At 36.4% G+C, this 27,867-nt stretch overlaps 1 long non-coding RNA gene and 1 pseudogene across 2 annotated transcripts in view; both read left to right on the top strand.

The window, feature by feature from the left end:
• Positions 1 to 1,997: 1,997 nt before the first annotated feature.
• Positions 1,998 to 26,554, top strand: LOC143389864 (uncharacterized). Its single transcript, XR_013090182.1, has 6 exons — positions 1,998 to 2,036; positions 3,750 to 3,885; positions 10,816 to 10,890; positions 13,542 to 13,621; positions 24,318 to 24,449; positions 26,374 to 26,554. It is a non-coding gene; the product is annotated as an uncharacterized LOC143389864 (long non-coding RNA).
• A 105-nt stretch (positions 26,555 to 26,659) lies between these two features.
• Positions 26,660 to 27,867, top strand: part of LOC143389120 (arf-GAP with SH3 domain, ANK repeat and PH domain-containing protein 1-like) — a 66,936-nt pseudogene continuing 65,728 nt past the window's right edge. Inside the window, exon 1 of the transcript XR_013155155.1 lies at positions 26,660 to 26,787. The product of XR_013155155.1 is annotated as an arf-GAP with SH3 domain, ANK repeat and PH domain-containing protein 1-like (transcript). The remainder of the gene's footprint in view (positions 26,788 to 27,867) is intronic.

Here is a 27,867-nt window from a genome sequence, read left to right as displayed (position 1 = left end):
GCATTTGGTGGGTCCCAGAGGGAAACAGAATCTACATCCCCCATGCTACATTTCAACATGCCTACTAACTAAAGACATCTGGAATAAAATGAAAAGAATCAGGAAAATCGAACATGAAGGAGAATAGCCAGTAGCACATGTCAGCACTGAGATGAATTAGATATTAGAATTATGAGAGGAATTTAATACTTCAACAAGGAATTTATTTAAACAATTAAAAAACATGAAATCTTAGGAAAAAGTCTTGTGGACGTAACAGGAGACCAGTTTTGATGTTCACAGCGTGATGGAGATGTTGTAGATCTTCTTTGTGGATACTTCACCAAACAGTGTACTTACAATAGGTATTTTTTTTCCTGGATCTAAAGTTTTTTTTTTTTTAAAGTTTTAATTTTAAATAACCAAACTTTATAATTTTATACATGATCCAATACAATATTAATAAAATTAGCACTTCAGCCTCCAAGAATTGGTATGTGATGGAGATAGTCTTGAAACCAGAATGGGTGCTTTTATTTGAAGTAAATTGTACCTTAATAAAGTTGATTTATGAAAAATGCATGGGGCCAGTAATTCAAATGTGGAGCTTCTGGTTCAGTAGTTCTATGACAGAGTCCAAGCATATATATTTTTTTATTTTAATAACTCATCACATGATTTGAAGGCAGCTGGAGGCTCTGAGGAATACAGATTTCTCCAGAGGAATCTAGGCTAGTTGTGAATTCATTAGAATATAAATCTGTTAGCAATCTGTACAAATAGAAACTTGTTCTGGTAAATTATGAATTACCAGATAAGTACCTGCAGAATAAACAGAAAACATAATTACAAACGGTTAAGTGTATTATCCCCATATGGAAGTTATTTTTGTCTGTTTCTTTTATTGGGCAATGTTGTGAAAAATGTTATGTGGTCACCGAATTGGACGGGGGGGTTGGGGGAGCCGGGGGAAGCAATTTGGGGTGGGAATGGGAAAGATAGTAGAATGAATTGGATATAACTTTCCTATGTTCAGATATGAATACATGACCAGTGTTACTCCACATCACGTACAACCACAAGAATGGGGAGTTGTACTCCATGTATGTATGATATGTCAAAATACATTCTATTGTCACATATAACTAAAAGGAACAAATAAAAAAAGTTATGTGGTATTCCTGGAAGCTGTCAATTATGGTGCTAGGTCATAAAAAAGCTGCATTGTGGTATGTCAGGTGACTAATGAGAGAGGAGATTAGATAGAGTTATATATTCTAATCCTATTGGCTTTGTGTTAGGGGAACTATTTGTGGGGGGAAAATAAACATTTGGAATTTTCAGCCTATATTATAGGTGATAACACTTAAAAATTTGTGTATGTATTTGTCTTCAAATCTGTATGATTTCTAAGATGGGGTAGCTTTTTTTTTTTTTCTTTCCTAATGTAGAACCATGACTGAATTAGAAGGCAAATACAGTATTATTCTGTTTTAGGAACAGCACTCTGGTAACATTTTGAAAAATGTAAATAAGTCTTATGTAAGTGAAGGTATTCAAGAAGTTCTGGGTGTGGCACAGAAGGGATGGGTACTGGGGAACCTCTAAAAATATTTTAAAGTTTCATTTTCTGCTGTTCTTTAAAAGACAATAAGCCATGAATACAACTGTGGAACCATAAGAAATACTCATAAAAAGTGATTTCTGCTGGGTGTGGTGGTGCACACCTGTAATCCCAGCAGCTCAGGAATCTGAGGCAGGAGGATCGAGAATTCAAAGCCAGACTCAGCAAAAAGCAAGGCACTAAACAACTCAGTGAGACTTTGTCTCTAAATAAAATACAAAATAGGGCTGAGGATGTGGCTCAGCGGTTCAGTGCCCCTGAGTGCAATTCCAGTATCTCCCCTGTCTCCCAAAGTGATTTCTATATGTGCTGGTATCCCTGGCTATGGATCTAATGTGCTTGTTTGTTTAGCAAACCTAGGAGTTAATAATGAGGAGTCATTTTTGTTTCCTTAGGTGGCTCTGGGATCTATGAGATAACAAGAAATACCATGGTATGTGCTTATCCCTGTGTCTCTTGCCCTTTCTATGGAGATTCCTAACTTTTCAGGCTCCCTGTTACCTGTCTGTGTTTGACAGCATGATTTTTAACCATGTGTAGTATGTACAGCCACTTTCAGCATCACCATTCTTTGACCTGGGGAGGAACACAGCCAGTTTGCTAATCATTAATCCCTGACTGTGGAAAGCAGTTTACTCAAGAGTGCATCCTGATTCCTACTCGAGATGAAGCTTCTTTTATTGAGAGCAAAAATAAACTCAAAGTGGTTTTTCTTTGGGGGTAGGGGTGGGAGTACGGTTACCAGGGGTTGAACTCAGGGCCATTCGACCACTGAGTCATATCCCCAGTCCTATTTTGTATTTTTTAAATTTAAATTTTAAAGAAAGGGTCTCACTGATTTGCTTGGTGCCTTGCTTTTGCTAAGGCTAGCTTTGAACTCAAAAGTGGTTTTTGAAGTAACCATCATAACCACTTTTCCCGCTTGGTGCCTGTACTTGCCCTTCTATGGTGAGAACAACTTAATATGTTTGGAAAATAATAAAGGCATTGTATCTAAAGGGAACTTTAGAATTACATGACTTTCCTTAATTCTTGGGCAGTCTCAGGTAATCTCAGAAAGCATGGTCACAATAAATCAGCGGAGGCTATCATAAATGGAGGAAATCTATCCCATTATGCCTGCCCCATGCCATTTTCTTATCTGTCACTTAGGATTTCTAGACTACTAAAGTTTTCTGGTTGTATTAATGGAATGGTTGTATTTATTTCAAGCTCTGTTACTTAAGCAACTTTCTAATAGTCATTTGTACACTTTGTAGTTCTGAGAACACACTTTGCTTTAATTGAAGGTCTTGCACCCATATTCTTATGGGAGCAACTAACATTTTTTGAGCAATTCCTGTGAATGCTTCCCTTTATGTAGATGATTCTCAGAAAGCTAGGTTTTAGAATAATTCCCTATAGGTGCTACTATTTTACTCTAAGGCCTTTGAGCTTTTATTGTTTTAAGGTTTCAAGTATTGAACCCAGGGGTGCTTAACCACTGAGCCAGGTCCCCAGCTCTTTTATTTTTTGAGATAGGGTCTCACTAAGTTGCTGAGGCTGACTTTGAACTTGGAATCCTCCTATTTCAACGGCATGCACCATTGCATCTGGTCTGAGCTTTGATTTCTTAGAAATAGTGGAATCTTTAATGAAGTCCAATGAAGTGTTTTTATTCAATAGATGATTGATTATTATTGATTTTAATATAAAATCATTCCCCAATAATTTTTCTTTCTTTCTTTTAAAAACAGACTTTGAAGAAAAATTTCTTCTTCAGGATAATTTTTTCCAAATTTCTTCTTGTAACTCTTGATTAAAAGAAGAGGATTTTTGGATAGTATGGGAACAGCTGACTCCTGTAGGTTTAGAAGGAATTGGCGTTTAATCAAGTTTCTGGGGACAGACCACTCATGCCAATTTATATTGGCATAGAGCCCTCCCTTTTTTCTGTGGAGCGTGTGGCTTATGATTCCACATATAGGCTGGCTGAACGATAAGCCATTAAACATTAACAAAGCACCTACCTGTGTAAGGCACAGTACTGGCTATAGGGATATTTAGAAGGTTCATTTTCTTCCTTTGAGGACTTTATTTATTTTTTTTAAAGAGAGAGTGAGAGAGAGAGAGAGAAAATTTTTTAATATTTATTTTTTTATTTTAGTTATTGGCGGACACAACATCTTTGTCTGTATGTGGTGCTAAGGATCAAACCCGGGCCGCACGCATGCCAGGCGAGCACGCTACCGCTTGAGCCACATCCCCAGCCCTTTTGAGGACTTTATTATCTAATTGTAAAGGTAAGATGTAAATGCCTTAAAAATGAATCAACAGTACAGTAATTCTTAAATATTTTTAGGTTTTCTAGTGTAGTGGTTCTTGGATGTTAATGTGCCTCAGAATCACTTGGAAGCCTTGCTGAAATACCGATAGTCGCCATGTGCCGTAGCCCACACTGTAATTCCAGTTAATTAGGAGGCAGAGGCCAAGAGAATCTCAAATTTGAGGCCAGTTTGGACAACTTAGACCCTGTCTCCTCCCCTCATTATCTCTCCTTCCTTCTTTCTTATTCTTATCGTTTCTTCTCACCACCTCCCTTTTGTGGTTCTGGGGATCAAACCCAGGTCCTTTACTGATGAGCACACCCTCAACTCTGAATTTCTAAGAAGTTCCCAGATGCCACTGGTGTTCCTGGTCCAGAGACCACACTTAATGAAGTGCTAGCCATGTGCATTAGAATCATCCAGGGACTTTAAAACACACACACACACACACACACACACACACATACACACTCAAGACCAGGTAAACGAGGATTGCTGTATGATGGGACTTTCAATGTATTTTTCTTTTTTTAAAGCTCTCAGTTATTTGTAGTAAGCAGTCAGATTGGGGAGTTAGTCGTCTCACATGTAAGGGGCATAATTTTAGATTTAGAGTACATGATATTCCTGAGAAGTTATTGATTCTGATCTTAAAGAATGGTAAGAGAAAAGAAAGGTATGTTTTATGTTCTTATAAAACTAACACTGAGAATAAGTCAACTAGTTTTCTAGTGGTTTCTTGGGGGTAGGCAGAGGGGCTTGTGAGGCAGCAAGGGGCCAGTGGGTAGGATTGAGGTGCATGCTACCACTATCAGTAAGGAGCATTTGCTAACTGCCTTCTGAACTTCCTCTTAAATAGGCTAGTACTTACCCTAACAGACTTTCTTGTAAGTGCATTTGGAGTGAGGCATGGCTGTGGACTATGAAATAGTGATAGGCTGAACATTGAAAAATGACTGTCATTTTTACATTTCATTTAAACTATATTTATTCATGTATAAAATAAGGTACTGCATATAGTTGCTATAGTTCAGTGTGTGTGTTTGTGTGTGTGTGTGTGTGTGTGTATAACAATTTTAGAAACATTGTTTTTTACATGTTGATCCCTTAAGTTCTAGCTGTGGGTCCTACATACAGTGTGTGCTCAATAAATCCATGTTTTTTAAATGAATTGGAAAGGCTATCTTTTCGCATTAAGTGCCCCTACATTAGGAAGGACAGAGAACACTTGTTTCTGAGCTTTACAAAACAAACAAGCCCCTGCCGTTTTAGGTTTCCTAACCTAGGCAAGAAGTCTCATAATTAAAGGAAATAATAAATAATGGAAATACATTTTCTCTATGTGTACCAGTCATAAGCTGCCTGTCATCTTTAGAGTTCTTTTCCTTTTCAGTCCCCATTGATATTTAATCATGTAAAATTTAGTTAATATTTTTAGATTTTTGTTTTTGACTTTATTAAGTTAAATTGATTATAAAATAACAGAATATTTTGTGTTTAATTTCTTGGAAATAGAACTTTTGTTATAAATTTCGTAGGGCTCAAAACTTACAAAATAAATATTGAAGATTTGGTATTAAAATTTCGACCTTTTCTGTTTTAAGTCATTTGAAATGCTATGGTGAAGTGGCCATCCTGTGTTGGCATCAGGTCTTTTCTCCACCCATCAAGGGAAATGTGACGCACAGCAGCATCTGGATTTTGGGCCCAGGGCGAAGAGGAGGAGAGATAGTAAAGAAACCTGATCAGATCATTTGATGCTAATTTCACAGGTGGCTGGTCACTGTGTAGGGCCTGGCTGTTGCTATTTATAGAGCTGTAAGTGGATGTAGGTACACACTGGGGCCTGAAAGGATGGTCTCACTCAGAGTGTAGTGGTAAAAGTGGGAAAGTAGAATCTAGGGATAAATGGTCATTGGTGAGTGTCATTGCTAGAGTTAAATGAGACTCAAGTGGCTGTCATGATTTCCACTCTGAATTCATTGCCATTCTTGAGTACTTTTGAAAGCAAAAAACAAAACAGATCAAAGCAATCACTGATAGGCTCTGCTTTTAAAAAAAATTTCGTTGATATTATAATCAGGTAGACTTGATTTCAGTTTCAATTAAAAGAGCTATCTACAGAGCTATAAATTAATTCAATTTCAAAAGGACTTGATCATTTTCAATGCTTCCCTCTCCGATTCCCTATCTTTCTGATGGCTTAGTTTCACAGCATTGAAACTGGAGCAGGAATCTGCATCTTGAACCTCTTAGTTAACTTTTTTGCTGTTTCATTCTCCTTCCCATCCTTTTTCTTCCCACTTCTTTTGCTGGATATTGAACCCAGGTGTGCTCTACCACTGATATACATCCTCAGCCCTTTTAGTTTATACTTTAAGTTTTGAGATAGGTTCTAATTATGTGGCCCAGGCTGGCCTCCAACTTGGCAATTCTCCTATCCCACCTCAGCCTTCAGATTCATGCCTGGCTCAGTTTTTTCTTTTTCTACTCTGTTAGTTCTATAAGATTATCCTTTGGTGTGATATTTTCTCAGAATTATTTCATTAATTGAAAAATGTCTCTGTTGTTTTTATTTCTTAAAATGAAAAATACAAACTCCTTTAATTGATAATACATCTGCTTAATGCCAGCATTATTAGTAATAGTCACAGTACCTCTTGGGAGAAAAGGGGGGGTTGACTAGGTATGGGGGCCAGTGAGGAGCACACAGCATTAGTTAACTGTTGTCCATAGACTGGTGGTACCTGAGATAATGCCTGGAGGGGTAGTTACTTTGAATTACATCTTGGTCTTGACCTCAGATTTGGAGACCAGCTCTCCTAAGAAAACTCTTCTTCTGTTCTGCCTTCAGCAGCCTTGCAGAGAAGTAGAATAACTTGTTGTTTAAATAATTGTTTGTTTAAAGTTTTACTAGCTAGTTCTTCTGCACAGAATTGACTGGCATCTCTGTGAGAATATTTCTAGTCTATTAAAGGCTCTTCACCACATTACTTGTAATCTAATTTCAGTGCAGAATGTAATGATAGGTTTCTGTTTTTTTCTCCTTCCCTTTCCACTTGTTTCAAAGGCCACACACCAAGCTCTGGAGAGGGAGATGCCTGTGGGCTGGAAGTTGGCTGCCCTTACTCTGGCTGGCTATATGTGGCTGCTGAAACAAGTGCCTTTGGGTCATTCATTCTCAGGTCACAAAGTTCTAATGTGAAGGCCTGAACATGGACTCTCTCCTGAATGATTTATTAGTTCCCCATCTGTAATTGGAGGGAAAGAGATGAACTTAGTGTTTCTTGAACTTCAAAATAACCCCAGGGAACTAATTAACAGCACATGCTCCTGGATGCTACCTCTGGGAGTTCAGGTTCAGGTCTAAGATTAGGGCCATATTTTAGAACCATGATTGCTCTGAGTGCGAGGATCTCATTTAGTCCTGATGATTTTTTTTGTACCTACCAGTGGAAGAATGATTTTAGGCCACAGAAAATTTTTTTGTAGTTATAGTCAATTCTCAAGGATTTACCTCATAGATGTTTTTAATCACATAAACCTTTAGCTTAGGAAGGTCTCAGGTTATATTTTCAGGCAACCTTTTTGGTATGTACCCAGATACTGAAAGATATAATAAATATATATATATATATATATATATATATATATATATATATATATATATATTATTTTCAGAAGAACTAATTTGGATGGGAAATCTGCCATTTGAAAAAAGTTCTACCTTCTGTTACTGTAGTCAAGTACAACTGTTGGAATTCTCTGTTGGAAAAGAGCAGTATGATATGTTGCCTTGTGTTTGGGCAGTTTATTAGGGTCAGCCAGTATAGTAGCTCTTAACATTTGGGCCATGTTAAGAGTAAATTTGATTTTTAACTGACTTTTTCTAACTCTACTGTAACTTTAGAAAATTAGAAAACAAATTCTTAGGGACACATACATATGCACCGTTTAATACAGCATAATATATGTAGATTTTGAGATGTCCTCTTAATAGTATATTTTAGATATTTCAGCATGTCATTATTTTAGGAGCTTTCTGTGGAGTAGGTATGTCTTTCTTTCTCTCCAGACATCTTTTTCCCTAACTCCTTTCCTCCCTGAATTCTTTCCCTTATTCCTCATGCTCATGGGAGAAAAATGAAAGCACACTGTTATCATTATATGGTTGGATCTGCTGAGGGAAATATATAGTTAAAAATAAATGAGATTTTGCCTTCCATTTAATAATAGGTGTTGATAATTAAGGTACCTCTTTGGTTATACATCTGTCTACTGGATTTTAAAATGTTCCTACTCAGAGCAATTTGCCAAGCTACATTAGTGAATTTTTCTGGACTATAAAGGAAAATTATAGAGAGTGTAATGTAAAGGTAGGCTGTGTTCTCCAACAGAAAAGCTAGTTGCCACATGTATTTCAATTTGAATTAAGCCAAATGACATAAAATTAAAAATTCAGTTTCCCAAGTACATTAGTCCAGTTCAAGTGCTCAGTAGCCACGTTGCACAAGTAGCTATAGAGCATTTCAGCCTCACAGCAAGTTTTGTTGGCTGGCCTTGAATGGTATCTATAGGTGATACCTGTTTATTTTTATTTATTTTATTAGAATTTTAAGATGATTTTATTCCCTGGATATTATAAATACTAATTTTTAGAAACAAGGAATAGCTCAAAATTATTTCACGTGTATATATCTTTTTTAACTTTCCTCCCAACTTAATTTTTAAGATTTTAAGACTAGTGAAATAAAGCATGTATCAATCTGGGATTGCTAGCATTTTGCAATTCTTGAAGAACATTTAGAAAATTCTTGATAATAGTACAAAGTCCAGGGATGGGGAGGTGAGGGTGTGGGCTATTATCTTACTTGGTGCTTACCCAGAAGATGATGGAGGAGGAACTGTTTGTTTTTATAAGACACTCAGAAGAAGCAGAGTCAGTTTCTTTGGAGAATATAATTTTAGGGTATAATTACAGTATTAATCCAGGAAAACTGGGAACCATCAGAAAGAAGAGATAAGGGAGAAGGATGGAGAGGAGCCAGCATAATCCTTTTAGTTGTTGGGGACCTTTACTATTCCTTGCCATCTCTCTCCTGAGTCCTTTCCGTGCCCTGTAGTTATGAGGTCATGTTCACTCAGCACTGAAAGCACCCAGTGAGGAACACAGGCTCTCGACTTGTTGGTCTGAGAGGCAGGAAAGTGGGTGATTAAGAGCTCTGACGTGGAGCCAGATGGCTGGAGCTTGAGAGTCCAGTTCTGGCTTTTTTACTGTCTGCGAGAGTGTAGCAAGTTATTTAACTCCTATATATCTGTTTATCTGTAAAGTGAGACAATTTTACTATCTACCTCTTCATGTTCCCATAATGGATAAGGAATGAAGAGATAAAACTCACTAAAGACTATATTGTTAGTATTGCTAACAACTGTTATATAGGTAACTTACGTTGGTAAGTGCCCAATAAGTATACGCTTCTATATTTATTATATCAGGAAAGAAGACATTTAAACAAGTAATTGCAGTAAAGCTGGATGAGTTTTATAATAGGCTAAGTTCAGTGTTCCATGATCATATATGTCAAAATGACCTAATTCTTGATAATTATTTAACCAAATTTAGCTTAGCTTTTAGTATGGCTGGTTTTTGTTTCAAACTATACTTTAATAGTTTCTTAAATCAGATCTTATTATTTTTATGGTTTTTGTTCTTTAAAATTTGTTTATTACCTCAATGTGATAAATGTTTGAAGGCTCCAAGATATTAAGTAAAAATATTGTCCTGATCATTCTGATAATATCATAACTGTCACAGTTCTTGCCCAGATGCTTTACATTATATACCAGGTTGCCAAAAACATAATAAAATCCTCTCTTAGCAATAGCCTCTGGCTAATCAAAATAAAATCAGTCTTCCAGACTTTTACAGGGGAGTTTGGTTAGCTTCGAGTATAATTAAAAAGCATATTATTTGATACCTATTAAAGACAGGAAATTGTGAGGTGCAACTGGTTTTCGTACATTGTGGGACATTTTCTTTAACTGCATATAGAAGCTGCTAAAGTGAGTTTTCAAGTAAAAAATATGAAGTACACCTATGTAAGAGCTGAAATAGATTAAACTTAAGTACCAACAGGTACACCTTTATCGAAGCATCATTTACTTCTCAACTTTCTAGTATGAGATTTTCTTAAGGACTCAGTTTGCCTCATGAAGCATTAAAATAGATTCTTGCCTTTGTGTTTCTTGGGTCACAATGATAGGAAATGAAGGGCTAAATTCCTTTTAGTTAATATAAGTTACGTGTTTTGTAATATGGAGAAATGTCTGTAGTTATGAGGAATCTCTTTGTTTCATTGAAATCTGAATTTGGGGTAAAGGTTAGGGAGTTCAAAAATAAATGAGCAATAGGTAACAGGAACAGAGTGCTTGGTAAGGTGTTTCTGGACTTGATACCCAGGTATTCATCACACCAATTGCTGATTCTTGGTGGCTCCTACGTGCCAACCTCTCATAGTGTTGCTGCTGACTTATTGCTTTGTTTTACTTATGTTTTAAGGAAAATAAACTACAAATAATACGTGAGGTATCCAAGCTATATATTTTAGAAATTATAGAGCTTTAGAAACGTGACATGTTTATTCAGGAGGAAAACCTAAGGTTTAATTTCTATGTGGGTCGGTCCTATTTAATGACGATGCTTTTCTATTTCACTCCACATAATAAATATTGGATCACAGTAATAGATGAATTTTGTATACATATGTGCCACCTTTAGGTTTATTTAAACACATGGCTATAGAAAAAAGTCCAAGGAATCCAATTCTATGTACAGTTATAAAAATTTTTAAATATCTGTGATTGTTTGCTAGCAGGTAAGCTCACATTTGTTTGATTTTCTTCCAGATTCATGAAAAACTCCACTATGAGAAGCAGAGCCCGGTGCCCATTCTCCATGGTGCGGCGGCCTTGGCCAATGACGTAAGTGTGCCTTTCTGAGCTCACGGGACGTGTCTGCCGCAGGCCTGGCAGAGGTGGAACTCATCCTAGTGCAGACAGATGTGTGTGATCCTACGAGTGAAAACCAGAAGAAGTTGCAAATGTTTCCAAAAGCCCTGTTATCACTGAGCTTATGCTGATATTATGTTGATTTTCATTCACTTTCCTGTTCTAAAAATTGTGCATGCAGCTACCCCTTTGTTCTGCCTTAGTAACGACGTAATAGAAATTTTAGGCTTCAAACTCTATGGAGAGAAAGAAACTGTCAGGCATTGGTGTTCTGAGAAAGTCACAGACAAGGGGAAAGCTTTGGAGAAATAAAGACAAATGAGATAGTTATATTGCTGACAGTACTAAAAAATGACAGGTACTAGGATAGGAGTGAGGCATATGAAATACATAAAAAGACAGAATTGTTTTTAAAATGGATTATAAAGCACAGTGATGATTTATGGATATTAGACCTTTCCAAATTACCTTCATAACCAAAAAATAAATTTTTAGAAGCAGTTGGCATTGATGGAGTACTTAATTTCCTATAGCTATAATTTTATTTTAAGCCTGTGGGAGGGGAAACAAACTTGCTGATTCCTACTGTTAACTTTAGGATTCGGATTAATTGAGAGCACACGTGGATAAACTATAAAGGACACTCAGCTAGACGAGAAATGTGTTTAGTGTGTGGTAGTGATATCCTGTAACTTATTTGTTGCTCTTAATTTTTTTCCTGTATCACCATAAGGCAAACTGTAGTTCAGTTTAGTAAAATGCCAGGACCATAATATAGTAAGAAAAAAAGAATTGAACATTTTCAGAAGTTCATTTGCTTTGATGTTTTGTATCCTAATTTAGAAATTAAAACATATGTAATAACAATCCAGTTATGTGTATTGGTTTAGTCCTCAAATATTTTCCATTCTATATTTTTATCTCCAGACATATGTTTCAATACATGTGTTTAATGAGGAAGCTTACTTCTGCATTGTAAAACTAAAACTTTTGAAACAAAGGTGAATAAAAGTATATATATAGTTACATAATTAAGCTGCAGCTAACATTTGAAAAAGGCTTTAAAACCAGTTTTCAAACAACTACTGCTGAGGGTTTTAGGAAAAAATTGTGTACAGACCTATGTAATTGAGCCCCAAGCATAGTACATAGTAATTTTTTTTTTTTAAATTAGAATATGAGATTGAGAATAGAACTCAGGGGTAGAGCACTTGCCTAACATATGGGAGGCCCTAGAGTTGATTCCTAGCACTGCAGAAAAAGTAAAATAAAATAAAATAGTAGACCTTACTATTAAATATGATCAACACAGTATTTTAATTCACTATAACATTATACTTAATTGTTAAACATATATTATTATGTATTAAGTGAGTAAAGAATATGAAGAGCCTTTTGTATCTTTTTGTAAGTTAAGAATTCTATAAAAATGTTACCCTGAAAAAGTAAAAGCAATTTTTGTAATGTTATTTGTCAACTTTCTCTGATTTTATTTTCTGTACGAAAAGTCCATTTCCAAAGATAAGAACCATTGTTTTTAGCATAAAAGAAACAGTAGGGGCAAATGGAAAATTCATGCAGTATTTTAAGATAAAATGCTTTTATATACTTTGAATTATAAACCTTATGTTGCGTAAACTTTATCTTTTTTTTATTTGTGTCTTGATTTTCTTATAGAATTATATGATCCTTACTGAGAAATTTTAATAGGAAAGTCTCAAGTTTTTATTTATAACTGGCAAAAGATAAGACAGTTGTACGTATTTATGGTACACAGTGTGATATTTTGAGACACATACACACACACACACCCCTACACACACACCCCCCTATACACACACTCCTACACACACACCCCCCCCCCCACACACATATGATTAATTAGCTTACCCAACAACTCAAACATATACCATTACTTTGTGGTAAGAACATTCAAAACATTCTTATTGAAGAATATGAGGCAGATTCAAAGTTCCAGTTCTTTCTTCATATCAAATTGACAAATGGGAATTGTTGATCATTACAATAAAGTACAGTCAGCATTTTTGGTGCCAGAGTAGTTCTCCATTTATTATGGGTTTATGATTAACTTGGTTTTTATTTAATAGACTTCTTAGTCTGTGTAGATAAACATAATAAAAGTTTCAGGTCATTTACTCTATTAGGATCATTCTAGTTCGTTTTACCCGAGTTATAAACAGCACAGCTACTGTGGATTTTTGGAAACCCTGTGGATTTCACCACCTCATTCAAAAACTCTCCATCTTTTTTTTTTTTTTTTTTTTTTTTGCACAGTGTCTAAACTTGATCCAGTTCTTTTTACAAATGGTCCTTTGTCTACGTGCAAAAGACCATTCACACAGATGAAGTGCTGGGATTTGCCCTCACTGCAATAAATCAGAAGTGACGTGGCTGATATGATCTCGCAGGTTGTACTCAGCCCAGAGCCTGGGCTTGAATCTGCTCTTCTAAGGACCAGAAAAGAAGAGCACTGATTGATTTCTTTCATGCTGACTTAAATACTGGAAAGTAATAACCTTGAGCAAAATAGATTCTTAGTTCTGCACAGAACCTCACAATGCTCTTGCTAAACGTTACTCATGTCAATGTAATCTTCCTTGCAGCTGGCTGAAGAGCTTCAGAACAAGCCATTAAACAGTGAGATCAGAGAGCTGTTGAAACTACTGCCAAACCCAATGTGAAGGTGAGGACATGTTACTCCTGAAATAAATACCTTCTGAAAGGGCCACTTTCTGAGTCTTCAGATGAATTGTGTTTCAGGCATGAATTTTCAACTGAATGTATTTTCAAATAGTACACAGTATTTTATTAGCCCGAATCCTAGTAAGGTGAAAGAATTATAATGTTGTGACAAGTACTACCCATTACTTTAACTGGGAAACTCAGTATTTAAGTTGGCTTAAGATAGTGCAGCTTCAAGTTCGTTTTCCTTTACAGTGAAATTAAGAATACAAAATACAGAACCACAATGATTTTGTTTAGGTTCATTTAACTTGGCCAGTTAATGATTACTTTAATATATTTGACAAATATCTCTATTTTTCTGTAGGATTATTTTGGCACTCTTCTTTCCCCCTTCCACTGCCCCATTTTCTATCCTTATACTAATTCATGTTTCAAAATATCATGCCATTTTATAGAATAGAGCAGTTGTCCAGTGTCAAATATGTCTTAAAATATTGATAGACTTCAATTCTGTCTTGCCTGCTTCCTCAGAGTTTATTATTTATTCACTTATTTATTTATTTTCTGAATGTGATTGGTTTGGAGAAGGCATTTCACAATTGTCTTGCTCTTATTCTAAGGTTATCAGTACATAAAATTCTATAATGCATACATTGAGAATTTGAAACTACTGCAACTGTGTGTAAAATGGTTTCCATGAGTCACAATTACATATGAATTTTATAATTGCATAATTAAAATGATCAGTTGTCTTATGATGAATACTGATAAGGATAGATAGAGTGTTGAATGAAAACTTATGTTCAGGTACAAAAACTTATTTTTGCCTTCTTGGAGAAATATCCCTTTGAAATTGTGCTGTATTTGCTTTTAAAATTTATATTTTTAAAAAGTTTTTGAAATCAGGGCTGAGGTTGTAGCTCAGTGGTAGAGTGCTTGCCTAGCATGTGTAAGGCACTGGGTTGTATTCTCAGCACCACATATAAATTAATAAGTAAAGGTCCATCAACAACCAAATTTTTTTTTTAAAGTTATTGAAATGAAGTATAAAATGGGCCATAGTATCTAATCCTTATAAGTACATGAATGTATTGAAGTCAGAAGTAAATGGACTATGAATAATAATGTGAGGGTAATTAATTTCTAAAGGTTTAGGAGTCTAATTAAATTTTATTTCTAAAAGAACAAAGATCAAATTAGAACAGAAAAGTTGCTTAATATTAAAAAGAAAGGGTGCCACATGGTTAAGCACTCCAAGAAGGAGATTTGTGGAGACCACTGTCAAGATTTCTTTAAATCTTGAGATTTAAAGCTCTGTTTAGTATCAACCGTATGTAAAAAGTTAGTATCACCAGAGCAGGGTGAGGTGAGCTATGAGAAGCTTGTCAAATCCCTCTCTGAGATTATTAACTTGGTTCAACGACATTAGAAACTAAAGAGGAATGTTTCAGATTTTTTTAAAAGTGACTTTGGTATTCTACTCAACATTGTTTGAAATGGAATGGCTAAAAATAGATTATACAAGAGGTAGATTGGCATTTGGTTTAAAAAGGAGATATGACTTAGATGGTATTATGAAGATCCCATTTGATAAAATTTAATAATTGGTTAAATTTAATTGTATGGAATGTATTTTATATGGATTATGTTGTTTATTTTTTCATATTTAACAGTGCGACAATAGAATGGATGAGAGGTCAGCGTAAAAGATGTATATTAAATATGAGTAAAAAGCAGATGATATTTCAGACACATAATGTTTCAGTTGGCAATGACAATCCGTGATTAGCCAGTGTTGGGAAGGACATATCTTTCTTCCATTTTTCACCTAACATATTATACAGCTTTCCTTGAAGTCATTTGTATTAACTGCCATCATTTTGAATGTCACCTATAAGAAATTCTTTAAAAAGCTCAGCCCTAAAATACATGTTGGACATTTTTCAGAAAAAAATCAGTCAATTCTTTTGGTCCTAGGAATTAAATTAAAATATTTGCTTTATTTTCCCTCTTTTAAAACAACAGCAAAGTACGGTAGAATATGTTATCTATTCACGGGCTATTAGTTGAACTGACAGTTGAAATATGAATTATGTAATTCTGGTATGTTAATTTGAGTGTTGTCTGTCATTTTTAGCAGATAAAAAATTATTTACTGTTTAGATGATTATTCTATTTTAAATATTTTATTCATAGTAACTGAAAGAAAACCTGACATATGCTTACCAAGTAATTTCACCTTTTTTTAAATATTCTTATTTGTAGATGGACACAATACCTTTATTTTATTTATTTATTTTTATGTAGTATTGAGGATTGAACCCAGTACCTCACACATGCAAGGCAAGCACTCCACCACCGAGTCCCTAGCCCCAGCCCTAATATGACTTTTTTTAAAACACTCAGGTATAAACAACCAAATATGCAGCCACTATAGAAAAATAATATGTGTATTCCTCAGATTTGCTAATAACTCTTTTCAAAAAGCTTTAGAACTTTTCTTTGGTGATTTGTAAATGTTGCTAGAAATAGATATTTTTTTCAGATATTTATTCAATGCCTACTGTGTGCCAGGCCCTCTGGAGATACGACTTGTAGTAAATAGATTAATGAAGGCATAGGAGAAATATTGGGTTGAAAAAAAGGGAAAACAAATGAAATGATGTGAAACATATAGGAATGGTGCTAATCCAAACTTTGGTTGAGGAAAACTATAGAGGAAGGCCTGAAGGTTGAATACGGGGTAACCAGAACAGAACAGGGGCATGTGGAATGGGTCGTCGGCAGAGTGTGAAGAATAAAGGTTTTAGGGCAAATGCATAGTATGTGAAGTCTCTTAAATTTCAGCATGACTGGACAGTAGCCTGTGAGAGAGGACAGGGCAAGGGTTTGGAGCAGGAAGTCAAGCCTTTTGAGTTGGGCTTGTCCCACAGAATCTGGCTTATGCTTGTAGTTAAGGATTATTATTAATAGGCCTTCTTTTACTTTCAGTTGCTTCCTTATTTATGTTTTATTATATGACCACCCTAATTTTGAACATGGTAAGTTTGGATTTCATCCAAAGTGTAGTGAAGAGTCATGAAAGGTCTTAAATAGGACAGTGACAAAATCACTCCATACGTAGAATATGGAACAGTTTTGAGGGATGAAGGGTGGGTGGAATGAAATACTGTAATCAAGGAAGGTCAGTTGGGAGTCTGTGGAAATAATGGAAGAGGAATATGATTGTGGCCCTGATGAAGGAAATGGGGGACAGGTCATTTTGAGGGATAACATTAGTACATGATATTTGGGGGAGGAAATAGAAAAGAAAAATCCCCACTAGAATGGATTCCAAATAGGATAAAGCCTGAAGTATAAAAAAAATTGGACCATGTGCTGGGCATGGTGGCACATGCCTGTAATCCCAGTGGCTTGGGAGGCTGAAACAGCAGGATCAGGGTTCAAAGCCAGCCTCAGCAATGGCGAGGCACTAAGCAACTCAATGAGACCCTGTCTCTAAATAAAATACAAAATAGGACTGGGGACGTGGCTCAGTAGTTGAGTGCCCCTGAGTTCAATCCCCAGCACCCCCTCCCACCCCCGGCCAAAAAAAAAAAAAAAATGGACCATGAGATATTAGGTCAATGGTAGAGCTCTTGCCCAGCATGTATGAGACCCTAGGTTTCAGCCCCAGTACTGCAAAAAGAAGAAATTTGCAACAAAACAACAACAACAACAAAAAGATTATTTGATCATGGGATAGAGAAGTGTTCACAAGAATAGAGACAGACAGACACAGACAGAAACACATACACATGCTCATACCCATAGGAGTTTTTTAAAATCTCTGAATGAGTTTAGAATGAGTACTTTATATAAATGATTTATGATTTTTGTCCTTAGTAAAATGTGAAACTTTAATTTTATCTTTTAAAAGTTTTCTTGATAAAGACAAAAGCAAACATATATTCTTTTTTGATGATACATAATTGTGTTTTTAATTCAAACTGTGGACAAAGTTCAGAAGCCACATTTCTCATTGCTTTTAATGAAGATTAATAACTCTTCCTCACTGTTTTTTCTGTGAATTATATGTTCATATACCTTTGGGGAATAACTGTCCTTAGCTGGCTGAATTACCTTTCCATTTTTTCCTAAATATCAATATTAAATGTACATTTTCCAACATAAATGTGATCATAGAATATGCTACTTAACTGTGGGTTTGTTTGGTTTTAACATTTGGGTATTTTGTGAACTTCTCTTGGGATGAATATAATTATCTGCTTAATTTATCACTTATAAGTGGGTCTTTCTGTCATTTCTGTTTTTCTATTATTTAAAAAACACTATGATGTACATTTTTTGTATATTACAGAATTTTTTATTTTGGTACCAGGGACTGAACTTGGGGCCATTCAACACTGAGCCACATCCCCAGCCCTATTTTGTACTTTATTTAGAGTCAGGGTCTCACTAAGTTGCTTAGTGCCTTGCTATTTCTGAGGCTGGCTTTGAACTATTGATCCTCCTGCCTCACCCTCCTGAGTTGCTGGGATTATAGGTGTGTGCCACTGCACCTGGCTATATTACAGAATTTTATGGAATGTTGAATAAAAATATATTTTTTATCATATCAGTGAATTGTTGTACATTCATATTTAAAAATTTGGGTGGTTATTGCTAGCTTGTTCGTTTTTGGAAGCGGGTACTAGGGATTGAACTCAGGGGAATGCAACCACTGAGCCACATACCCAGCCCCATTTTGTATTTTATTTAGAAACAGGGTCTCACTGAGTTGCTAAGCACCTCGTCTGCCACGCGACCAGCATTCTAGCTTCATACTAGAGGTTCCAAACATAGAAGTTAACTAGTGAGCTCAAAATAAAGACACATAAACTCAATTTACCTTTTTCTTGCCCAGCTCAGAGACAGCCCTTCCTGGCTCCTGCCTCGATCCACCTGGCGGTAGCGAGGTTTACACAAAAGACCAGCAGGAAAGAGAGGAAGAAGCACGCCAGAGAGTGGGCTTTTATGGGGGAACAAAAAATTCAGGGGAAAATTCCATCCAGTGAAGGTCAAGGGAGACAGCATTCCAAAGTCAGGGTCAGTGATTGATTTCCAGGTCAATGGTCAGCCACACCCCCACAGGGACAAGCCCCCCCACCTGGAAAGGGTGGGGAAAGCTCTGACTCAGCTGGTCTGAGCGCCTCACACCCAGTCAGGGAGGTATCTCGGTCACGTGCAAGAACGGCTTCCCACAACCTCGCCTATGCTAACCATGTGATTTTCTAATGTAATACTCAGATATTTTTTAAAAATCCACTCTGATGCAAGAGTTGTGGTATTATCATTTTATGCATTGTGTTTAGGTTTTACAGTTTGGTTCTGACACTTTTGAAAAAGAAATTGTAGTCAGGAGTGGTGCTGGGCCAATCTGTGCAAGACCCCATGTCTTAAAAGAATTAGAAAAGAAGGGTTGGGGTGGTGGCTCAGTGGTAGAGCTTTTGTGTAGCATGGGTGAGGCACTGGGTTCAAGTCTCAGCACTGCATATAAATAAATAAATGTCCATTGACAACTAAAAATTATTTTAAAAAAGAATTAGAAAAGAAATCAAAAATATTTTCATGGTTTTCTTGAGTGATGCAATGCTTATAAGTAGCATCGAAAACATTAATACAGTCCCTTAGTACTAGGACCATCTGGGAAGAAAACTTTTTGATAGTTCTTTCAGATTCTTGTGTTGTCATTAATCTGATTTTCAACCTCTTCTAGAGTTGTTTTAATTTTTCCTAGAAAACTTAACACTCTTTTTATAGATTTTTAGATTTATTAGTGGTACTCTGCATTTTTTCCTACTTGATTCATATCTGAAGTTCTATCTCATTTCCCAATACTACCAATGTACATATTTTCTTTTATCTTTTTTTTTTTACTGTGCATAGCAAAAACTGTTTGCCTAATCTCTCAAAATAACTGACTATTTAACATCAATTCTGTTTCTCAGTTTTTTCTTCTTTTACCTTCCTTTGATTTCTATTGGTTTGTCTTCCCCTCCAGCTTCTTCAGCTGAGTACTTGGCCTGTTTATTCACAGTGTTGAATTATAGAAGCATATATAAATTTTACATGTTTTATATGGCATATAAAAGCCTTATATAAATTAAATATATATGTAACATATAAGCATTACATAAGCTATATTAAAAGCATAAATGTTAGATAAAAACAATATAAAATCATAAAAGCTGAGTTTGATTTTTGAATTTGATAAGTTTCCATGGTTATTGTTTATGTCCTATTGGTATTGATGTTAAAAATTTCTCAATAGTCTCTAGCAAATATTGATAAGTTTACTATCCTGACTTGTTTAAATTTTCTGGATTTGTTTGGGTTTTCTTCTTGATGTTTTAACTGTATGTTTACTTCTAGTGTGATCAGTATTAATCACAGTATTCAACCTGTTTTATGTAAAATCTGTCAAAGACATTTTTTGTTTGATCTTTTTTTGTAAATGTAACTATATGAAAGTAATCTTTACATAAACATGGTCCTATACAAGTTTATACACAAAGTTGCATATAACTCTCTTTTGAGTATTAGGAACAATGAAGCTCAAAAATTTGCACTCAGAAACTAACTAAACTGGACATTTAACATGTTTGTGCGTGTTGTGTTTTAGGGGTATTCTGTGTTCTGTAGTCAACAAAGAATGCAAGTCTGTTTTTCTTATGGCTGTACCAGAGAGATGATCTTGTTTGTTTATAGCACATAGCTTGGAACATAGGGGATTCCCAGTAAATTGAAATCAATGGAAATTATTAAACATTTGGAATTTTTATTCCATTATAATCTTTTACATCTCTTATATCTTCATATAAGATAATTCAGCATATTCATATACCTATTAAGGTTTTCATTCATGTTCTTTAATTCATAATAATATAAAGTCATGATTCTATTCATTTCACTTTTTCATAATCACTTGCTTTGAAGGGTTGCCAATACTTGTCTCATATAGCCTGTTGCTCTTAAGTCTTTAACAGAGAAAATGATTTGCCAGTCCATAAAAATAGTCTCAGCTGAGAAGATTTTTAAAGATGATACCAACATAAATTATCAATTAACACATCCAAAAATAAATTATTTTTATAAGTCAAAAGTATCTACAAAGTCCTATTGTTTCGATCTTTAAAGTCTAGGAAAAACAATAAGACATAAAAGAAATGACAGATGGGGAGAAAAGGAAAAGTTAATGAGTAGCCAGATGCTTCCTGCATTAATGGAGCAATTTTGGTCTATACAGAAATTTTGTTTCTAGGAAAATCATTGTCACTCACTAACAACTAGGAACCACTTTTAGCCATCAAATTGCTGCAGTAAAGGCAAATTAACTGGTATGAGTCATCATCCAGGGGCTCATTTGGATAAAATAGTGAAGTGACACTATCTTGAAAACATGGTATTATAATTTAGGAAGTCAGGGAGAATTTGGTAGGATAAAATAAATTTTTTTTGTAACTTTTTAGCTTTCGAAAGCATTCACTTATCAGAAATTACTCATTGTTAGAGCATGCAGGATGGATGAGGCTTCATTAAAGCATGCTAAAGGAAAAAGTTAAGCTTCCTTCTGGAGGGATAAATCAGTGTTCCTTATCCTTATGAGCTGGATACTCAATTCTGTGAACCTGACAGATACTTAGAACTTAGAGTTGACTCCAGGGGGTCTGAGGCACTGAAAGCTTGGAGCCAGATGAGTTACAAGGCCTAGTGTTCAATTTCCTGCAGATCCTTCTGAGCAACAGGTAAACCCATCAGTTGTGATTGGTGGTTATGGCATATGGAAACACAATTTTCATTTAAGTTGCCTTTTGACAGGAAAAATCTATATATTGAAAAATAAAATCATCATAGTTAAAACAGGAAAATGGAATACAAAATGACTTTTAGTTGTCCATAGTAAAAATGTTGCTAAACAACAGTATTTGTAAAGCAGACCTATTACAAATAATAAACTTGAAGTCCATAAAGTTATTCTGGAATCCAGATATCTCCTTAATTTTGGCTAGTGAGAAAAGATGTGTACAGCTGGTACTCTTAATATTGCATATACTATTGCAAAAATGAAAATTGCTTTACTTACAAATATTTTCATTAGCTATTTGTATTGTTCTTACTACATGCCAGGTAAAAGATATTTTTGCTGGGTATGGAATCCTAGGTTAAAAATATTTTTCAAGTATTTTGAGATAATAAGATATTACTCTATTGTCTTGTGGCTCATATTATTTATTATGAGAAGTATGCTTTCCTTTTTGATAATCATTCTTTCATATGTTATATACCACGACCTCCACCTTGCCACCTTTGGGCGATTTGAATAATTTTCTCACTGTGTTTAAGCAATTTGATCTTATGTTTCTTTTGCTTTGGTACTTTGATCTTGACTATGTGGGGTTTTTTTTCCAATATCAAATTTGGACAATTTTCTGCCATATTTCTTGAAATATTTTTCATCACTCTACCTTTCTTTGGAAGTGCCAATTACTATAGTAAGTCACTCAGAGTTGTCCCACAGCTCGCTAATATTCCTTTCATCATTTTAAAACATTTCTTCTCTTTTGTGTTTCTTTTTGGATATATTGTATTAATTTGCCTATTAGTTTACTTTTTCAGTATCTAACTTACCGTAATCTCATTTAGTGTAATTTTTCTATTTCATACATTACATTTTTCATCTCTAGATGTTTGCTTTGAATCTTTTTTTAACCATATTTCATATCTCCTGTTTCAGTCTCACAGGTATTTGAACATTTAGAATATAACTATTATAACAACTTAATTTCCTTATCTACTGTCTATTTACTTGTGTAATTTCAGGGTTTGATTTTATCTAGTTCTGATACCTTTGTAATTTGGGGGCTTGCTTCTATTGCTTTATTTTTTTCCCTTCATTATAAGTAATATTTTCTGATTTCTTTGGATAGCTGGCAACTTTTGATTGAATTTCAATCATTGTGGGTTTTCTCTCATGAAGCTGGGTAATTTTGTGTTTCTGTAAATAAAAATCTCAAGAGTTTTTCTGTTAAATAGTGAAGTTATTTGGAAACATTTTGATCCTTCAGAGGCTTGTGTTTAAGCTTTGCTAGATGACACCATAGCAACACTTAATCTTGGGCCTATTTTTAACTGTTGAAGTCTATGTGACAACTCTTCTCAATGTGTTGTGTTTTTCCCTCTCTCAGGTGAGAAGAACTTCTCCTGCTTCAGGGATCGTTCCTTGTAGTTCAGAATGTATTACTCTGTTATTACTCTGTTTACTATTGCTATAATAAAATACTTAAATCTGCATGCTTATTTAAAAAAAATAGGGTTAGTTAGTTTACAGTTTTGGAAGGTGAAAATCCAAGATTGGGCAGTTCCATTGTTTGGGCCTCTTGGAGTTTGTAAAGGACTCCTTGGGCTTCATTAAAACAGGTAGATAAACAAGAAGGGAACAGGTCATGTGTAGAAGAGGCCAGGTGCCTGGGTGGTCTTGAATTTAACAATCCACTCTCAAGAGCTAACTTCTCTTTTGAGAATAATCTGTTCCCATAATGATACCCACTTTGACCTAATTCCCTCCCAGTAGGCACTAACTCTTAAAGGTTCTACTACCACTTAATAGTGCTTTGGAAGGTAGACCTCTAGTACATGAGCCTTTGGGGTACAAACCACATATCCAAACTATAGCAGAAGAGTTTTTCAACCTTGGCACTGTTTTGACATTTTTGGCTGGATAATTGTTTTGGGGGTAAGAGGATTGTTCTTTGTGCTGGTATTTAGGAGCATCCCTTGCCTCTGTGCACTAGATGGCAGTAGCAACCCCAAAATTGTGACAATCAAAAATGCCTCCAAACATTGCCAAATGTTCCCTGGAGAGTGAAATCACTTTCCCTTAAGAATCATGTATTTAATTCTTTCTGGTAGTATTTATTAAATTAACACACAATTTTACATATTTATGGGCTACAGCGGGATACAATGATCAAATGGATAATTAGCATGTCCATCACCTTAAACATTATCATTTCTTTGTGTTGGTAATATTGAAAATTCTCTTTTTTAGTTATTTTGAAATACTCAGCACTTTATTTTCGATTGCATTCACCCTGCTGCATTATAGAACATTAAAACTTAATCCTCCTATATATATTTTTGTATCCATTAACCAACCCTCCTCTTCCCAGCTTTTAGTAATCACTGTCCTGCCCACTGCTTCTATGAAGTCAGCTTTTTTAGTTTCCACATATTATTGAAAACATGAAATGTTGGTCTTTCTGTGCCTTGCTTATTTAACACATAATGTCCTCCTCACCTGTTGCTCCAAATGACAAAATTTCATTCATTTTTGTAGTACATGAGCCTATATTTCATTATGTATAGATATCACTTATTCAATGGTGGACACGTAGATTGATTCTATACCTTGATTTTTGTTAATATTGCTATAATAAACAGAACATACATGACCCTGGAGATAGAGGTGCAGCTAGGTCGCACTGCCAGCTTCAGGTTCTGCTTACCATCCTGTTTATAAAAGACCCCTTTCAAGAAGTTGATTTGCTACCACCAGGCCAAAATCAAAACACTATTTCTGTTTTCTTTACAGTTTGAAGTGTTTGCCCTTTTGTGTTTGATTAATTGTTTTTACCAACTTTTGAATTCTACAGGCTTTACTCTCTGTACATGATGCTGTGGCTCAGAAGAATTATGATCCTGTACTGCCTCCTATGCCTGATGATATTGACGATGAGGAAGACTCTGTAAAAATAATTCGTCTAGTGAAGAATAGAGAACCACTGGTGAGTTTGGCCTAAGTTGTGCAGTGCACTTTTATATTTCTTTACTTTAAAAAGTTGGTGATGCTATCTTCCAACTCATTGTCAATTTGATTGCATGTTTCAGGCTAAGTAACTATTTAAAAACAAAAAAAATTAGCTTCTAATACCTCCATATAGAAAAACATTCCTTCAACTTAAATGAAGAAATTTAAAAAGTATTTTTTGGGTTTTCCTTTTAAAAAAAGTATTAAGATTTTAAATGTCATTTTCAAATGAAAATATGAAATCAACTAAACTAGTCCAAACTAAAAGGTAGCAAGTGATAGGTGCAAAGGAGATGTGGGCAGACTTGGGGACCCACATGCCATTGTCTCTTCCATGTACATTCCATTGGTCAAGGTGAGTCAGTGGTCCAGTTCAGGATGCAGTGGGGTAGAGAAGTAAAGGACACCCGTCCCAGTGGGAAAACTTGACATCACATAACAGAGGGCAGAAATGTGTAACTCAGGTTTGTGTTGGGACAGATCTGGCTGGAGGGATCTGGCCTGCCACACTGTCTCAGAGGTCTACTCGGGTGAAACAAGCTGAGAGGTGGGCTGGGAGAGGCGTTGACCGTCCATGCAAGTGACAGCTCTTACCTGTCAGCGATGTGTGCTTGGTACAGTGAGGATCTGAGATCTTTGTTCTAGGAGGATTCTGTAAAAGCGGTACCACCCTCTACTTATACACCGGGCTGTACCGCACTGTGGCTTTGTCGCCAATTGTGAAGTCAGGAAACGGACATCCTCCAATGTTGTTTCTCTTCTCCAAGATGGTTTGGCTCTCCTGAATCCAGCACATCTCCATATGGAATTTAGGATAAGCTTGTCCATTCCCCACCTAATTAAATGGCTTAAGTTCAAGAAGATTCAGTCAATTACCATGAACATCTAGGGTTGAGGGAAGAGTGTTTATTACTTATCCAACAAATGTTTATTAATGTCTTTTTGCCAGGTATTGTGTGAGCAAACAAAACAAATAGTCTTTGTACTCAAATAGTTAATCATCAAGCCAGATCAATAAATATTAATCAGTCTTCATGTTAAAGAATACATAGATAGTCCCTGACTTACTGTGACTTTATAATGTTGAAAAAATGTACCCATACAACTGTTCTGTTTTTATTAACTAAATTTCATGAGATATTTAACATGTTTTTATAAAATAGACTTTGGGTTAGGAGATTTTGTCCAACTGTGGGTTAATGTGAGTGTTCTGAATTTGTGTAAACTAGGCAGGCTAACCCGTGATGTTCAGCATTAGGTGTATTCAAAATGCATTTGACTTAGGATATTTTATCTTAATTGCATTTATTGGGAAATAATCCCACTGAAGTCAAGGAGCATCTGTAACATTAAAATCTGAGGAAAATGCCATAATCTGATCTGGAAGGGCAGAGACAGTTTCTCTGAGGATATCACATTTAAGAAAGTGCAGGTGTTAGCTAGACGAAGAGGCAAAGAGGGTGGGAGAGGAAGCCCTCGAGGCAGAGGGAACAGCATGGGTGAGGAACCCATGACACAGGAAGACCTGCAGCATGTTCCAGGATCTAAAAAAAAATGTCCTGTGGCTGCAGCCTGAGCCTGGTGGTCAAAATGAGAACAGAGAGGGGCACAAAAGTTCAGGCACGTGAAATGATTTACATTTTTATCCTAAAGCACCGAGAAGCCACTGGAGGATGTTCAGCGTGGGGAGGAGAGACGGGAAGTGACACCATCGGATTTATGTTTTAAACATTTCATTCTGCATGTCAATCAGTTGTAAGATGTGGGTCTTAATTGGATATGGGTTTTGAAAAACAAATGCCATTTTTTGACATTTATGAAACTAGTAGGAATGTGAATATTGTGTGAAAAATTGATGATATCAAGGAATCATCTAATCATCTTTTTTTTTTTTTTTTTAGTGTGGTAATGGTATTGCAGTTGGCTTTTTATGGAAGACCTTATCTTAGAGATGCACACTGTGAAATTGATGTCTGAAATGATGTCCAGAATTTCCTTCAGAATTACAATGGGCCAGGGGAAAGGCTGAGGTGTGGTGAGGGTAGGATTGACTAAGGGCTGCTGGAGGTCAGGGTGCTGTCATGATGGCTGATGGTGATTGGGGCGGGGTGGTGGGATTTTGTGGTGCTCTTCTCTGTTTTTGTGTTAGTAGAAACTTTTCATTGGAGAACTGGTTGAGGGGGAGCAATGGCTGAGGGAGATCAGGTGGGAGGCAGTTGTAGTGGCCCAGGTAAGAATGACGGTGGCTTGGTCCAGGCTGTGGGTGGAAATGGAGAGAGTGAGCTTGAGAGATCTTTAGGAAGCAAAGCAGAGAGGTGACTTGGATGGATCGGATACAGGGATGCGGGAGAAGGTGGACCAAGAGCTTCTGGCCTCAAATGGAGATGCTATTCTGAGCACAGGATCTTGGATTTAAGCAGGTCCCTGGGCTCCTGATTTCTCATTGCCACCTCTCTTTCCCCTTCATTCCTCAACTACTGAAGCTCTTTGCTTATGTAACAGCTTTTATCCCAGACTTCATGCACTCTGTACGCTCAGCAATTAATTAAGCTTTGGTGTGCCTGCATTAATTACAGTCCTCTCCCGGGTTCAGAGGGGCTGTCCTGAGCCACACACGTTCTCCCGAATCTACTTCCTTCCTGGGGCTGGTTCTCTTTGCCGCGGGGGGGCGGGGAGCGCGTCTGCCTTCCCGTAGGCACACCGCTGCAGGTGTCTGTCTGTGGCATATGCCAGCACACTTTAATTTCATGTTAGGAGCCTAGGTCTAGAGAAGTTAATGACTTGTAAATTGCTCTCCAACGTAGAGCTAGAAATAGAATCCAGGAAGGATCCCTGAGCACTTCCTTGCACAGAGACAGCCATGGAGCTACCAGCCTCAAAGTTCTCCCTCCTGCGCCCGGACAGCCACCCAATGTGCAAGGACGTTCCCAGCAAGGGCACTGGCTCCAGGTGAAATCAAGGGCGGGCTGAGACAGTGTCTTCTGCACAGGCCGCTGGATGACCCTTGTTGCCTTTTCTTCCTGCCCCCTCCAGGTGATTTCTGATGTGACGGCTGAGACATGAGATCTTCAGCCTCCCGGCTCTCCAGTTTTTCGTTGAGAGATTCACTATGGAATCGGTGAGTGCTCTCCAGCCCGTCTCACCCAGGAAACCCAGACTGGGACACGCAGAGGGAGTCCTTTTGGGGGTTGAAATGCAGAACTGAAACACTGGGACCTGACAGGAGATCTCTGGTGGGTAGGGCTGTGGGCTTCTCAGTGTTTTCGGTCATGTCAGTGTTGCCTCCTTTATTTGGAAGGAAAGGTGGGGCAGGGCAGAAAGGGTCAGGAAGGGCAACAGTCTCGCCAAGCTCTGGGTGCCATCCCTTCCTGGGAAACATTGTTTCATTCATTTGC

Source organism: Callospermophilus lateralis, unplaced genomic scaffold (assembly GCF_048772815.1).
Source record: "Callospermophilus lateralis isolate mCalLat2 unplaced genomic scaffold, mCalLat2.hap1 Scaffold_65, whole genome shotgun sequence".
Taxonomy (NCBI): Eukaryota; Metazoa; Chordata; class Mammalia; order Rodentia; family Sciuridae; genus Callospermophilus; species Callospermophilus lateralis.
This window is presented reverse-complemented; position numbering and strand designations above follow the sequence as displayed.